The sequence below is a fragment of the Lactuca virosa genome, chromosome 9, assembly GCF_052849685.1.
Source record: "Lactuca virosa cultivar CGN04683 chromosome 9, Lactuca_virosa_CGN04683_v6, whole genome shotgun sequence".
Classification (NCBI taxonomy): Eukaryota; Viridiplantae; Streptophyta; class Magnoliopsida; order Asterales; family Asteraceae; genus Lactuca; species Lactuca virosa.
This window is the reverse complement of record NC_136434.1, coordinates 240694987-240698924: the sequence shown is the minus strand read 5'-3', so window position 1 is coordinate 240698924 and position 3938 is coordinate 240694987.

Genomic DNA, 3938 nt, shown 5'->3' with positions numbered 1-3938 from the left:
GCTGAAAGCAGTTTGAAAGGGAAATCTGTTGTACCTATTCCTACTGCAACTGCCCATGTCCTGGAAATTGGACATGGAAAGGGAAAGAATAGGAAGACTCCTTCCAAGAGTCATAAGGGAAAGTCCCATACTGAACCTCTTCCAGTGGAGCCAAAGTTGGTTCTGTCACACCCTATTCTAACCCAAAGGAAGCCGGGTGCTTCCATTGTCATGATAAAGGGCACTGGAAGCGAAGCTGCCCTAAGTACTTGCAGGACATAAAGGATGGGAAGATCAAGCCCTCCTTTGTAGGTATTTATACTATTCTATCTAATAACTCATCACATGTTAACTCTTGGGTCCTTGATACATGATGTGGCTTACACATTTGTTCTTATTTGCAGGGACTAAAAGGAAGTAGGGATGTGTAGCACGGGAAGATAAACTTGATCATGGGGAATAGGGGAAAGTCGCATGTCACCAAGATTGGAGTTTATTCTTTATTACTTAATAATGGTTTAAAATTAGATTTGAATAATTGTTACTACTCGTCTGATATGGCGAGGAATATTATCTATTTTCACAGTTTGTATGAACAAGTTTTTACCTTTTCTTTTAATAATGAAATTGGTAGTATTAATGCTTATTACAATGGTGTATTTTATTTTGAAACATTACCTTGCAATGGCATATATGAAACTGTGATGGTTGAAGATAACTTAGGAAATAATGTGTTGCATATTGATTCATCCAATGATTTGGATAAAGCATGCTTATGGCATTGTCGCCTTGGACATGTTAACAAGAAGCGCATAGCTCAACTCCAAAAGGATGTAGTGTTGGAGTCATTTGACTTAAATTCAGATGACACTTGTAAATCTTGTTTACTTGGAAAGATTACAAAGTCACCCTTCGCTGGCACTTGTGCAAGGGGTGAGGGTCTGTGACTTTTACTGATCATTATAGCAGATATGTGTGTGGACCCTTCAGAACCACCACAAGGGATGCTAATCGCTTCAATGTGACTTTTACTGATCATTACAGCAGATATGGCTATATCTACTTAATCAAGTACAAATTAGAAATATTTGAAAAGTTCAAAGAGTTTAAGCAAGAAGTGGAGAATCAGCCGAGAAAGAAGACAAAGATGCTTCGATCCGATCGAGGAGGAGAGTATCTTAGTATTGAGTTCCACGACTATCTTATGGAATGTGGAATTGTTTCACAATCGACGCCACCTAGGACACCACAACTTAATGGTGTAACTGAGAGGCGCAATCAAACCTTACTGAACATGGTTCGTTCTATGATGAGTCGAGCTTCGTTACCTATCTCATTCTGGGGGTATGCCTTAGAGACTTCCGCCCATATCATTAATCTACTCCCAACTAAAAAGGTTTCCAAAACACCTCACGAGATGTGGATAAGGAAGGTTCCCTCGTTAGCACACATCAAGGTTTGGGGTTGCGAGGATTTTGTGAGAAAAGAAACGCACAAAAAGCTCGAACCTCGAAGTGAGCGATGTATTTTCATCGGCTACCCACATAAATCCTTTGGAAATCTCTTCAATAGACCGAGTGACAATTTTGTCTTCATTGCAAGGAGAGGAGTCCTTTGCGAGAGATAACTCATATGCCAAGGAGACAGTGGGAGGAGAATTGAACTCGAAGAGCTTCAAGAGTTAAGTGATGAAGGAAACTCAAACACTAGCACTCAACCTGAGCAGGAAACTCCAGTTGAACCGATTGACGGGTCCTTAGCTCTGAGGCGTTCAATTAGAGTTAGACAGACACCTGAGTTTTATGGTTTCCATATTACTTCTGAGGGTTATACATTTATCAATGATAGTACATTGGTAAATTTGGATGAACCTAACAACTACAAGGAAGCCATGGCAGGCCCTGAGTTTGCGAAATGGAAAGAGGCAATCGACAGCGAGATTCAGTCCATCTATGACAATCAATTTTGGAACTTGGTTGACAATGTACCAGGCCGTAAGATAGTCGTGTGCAAATGGATCTTCAAGAAGAAGACCGACATGGATGGGAAAGTACACACATATAAGGCACGATTGGTTACGAAGGGTTTTACTCAAACTCCTGGAGTTGACTATGATAAGACCTTCTCACCAGTAGCTAAGATTAAATCTATAAGGGTTATGCTAGCCATAGCTGCATTTTATGATTATGAAATATGGAAAATGGATTTCAAAACCGCTTTCCTTAATGGGAAGTGGGCTGAGGATGTCTACATGAATCAGCCAGAGGGTTTTGTCGATGCAAAGTACCCAAATAGAGTGTGTAAGCTTGAGAAATGCATTTATGGATTAAAACAAGCATCTCGCAGGTGGAATCTTTGTTTCGATGAGAAAGTCAAAGAGTTTGGCTTTTCGAGAAGTGAGGATGAGTCCTACGTATATGTCAAAGCTAGTGGGAGTATAGTTAGCTTTCTCGTGTTGTATGTGGATGACATACTGCTCATAGGAAATGACATCCCAACCTTGCAGGAGGTTAAGTCCTGGCTTGGGAAGTGTTTCGCTATGAAGGTTCTCGGAGAAGCTTCATACATTCTAGGGATAAGAATATTGAGAAACAGGAGTAAAAGACTAATAGAACTTAGTCAGAGTACCTATTTGGACAAAGTGTTGAAACATTTCAACATGCAAGATTCCAAGAGAGGATAATTACCAATCCAAAGCAAGGCCAGACTGAGTAAGACTCAATGTCTGAGTACCGATGCTGAAATAGCAGAAATGAGTCGAATACCTTATGCTTCTGCCGTTGGCTCGATCATGTATGCTATGACCTGTACTCGCCTTGATGTAGCCTTTGCATTGAGCATGGTTAGCAGATATCAAGGGAATCCTGGTAAAGCTCACTAGACTGCGGTAAAAAACATTCTTAAGTACTTGCGAAGGACTAAGGACTGGATCCTTACCCTTGGTAGGAGTGATGACTTAAGAGTGGTAGGGTATAGTGATGCCAGCTTTCAGACCGACAAAGATTATTTACGCTCTCAGTCGAGCTGGATATTTACCCTAAATGGAGGAGCAATTACTTGGAAAAGTTCCAAACAGGAGAATGTAGCTGATTCAATGTGTGAATAAGAGTATATAGCGGTGAGTGAAGCATCAAAGAGGTTAAACCCATGGATATTCCATAGAGGTTAAACCCATGGAGCATGAGGAATGTGGAAAGTTATGCACATTAGGGTTTGCATGGTGTAACCCTAATGTAGCCACACTATATAAGAAGCCCTCTATTGCATGAAATCGACTACTAGAGCATATTCTAGCCTAAATTAGTTTGTGCAAATAACCTCTCTCTAGTTCTTCCATTTGTTGGTGGTGATTTGTGGTTCCATTTGAGACATTCACATTATTGGTTCTAGGCTCTTAAAGCCTCAAGGTTTTCAACTACACTAAAAGGTATGTAATCTAACTAGAATTTTGTAGTATAGATACTTCATTGTATGCTAGTTAGGATGATGCTTTGGAATTTTAAAATTTTGCATGTATATTAGAGAAAACATAGATCCAAAGCACCTATGGTTGCATGTACACCATAGGAGTGATAGAATGCTCAAAACCCATCATATCTTGGTATAGGGTCGAGATAGGTTTAGAGGCATTATGTGAAGGCCTGCAGTCAGGTGCAGCAATATAGTTATTCAACACCATCATGATTCGGGGGTGTTAGTGATTATTCTTAGAGTAACTGTTGGAAGCACCAAGAGAAGTGGTCTAGTGCTGAAGTTTGCTCTAAGCACCGGTTAATTGGACTTCAAGATTTGAGTGTGGTATCATTTCAAGGCATCTGGATTTATAAGTATTGCTGGGTTAAGAAAGTGTTCATCTAATCTTCAGGGGTTGTATGGTCTTTTAAGTTTGGTTAGTAATGGATCGCTAACATTGGTAAGCGCAGGTTGTCAACCGTTTGATTATTAGAGAGTAAGAACGA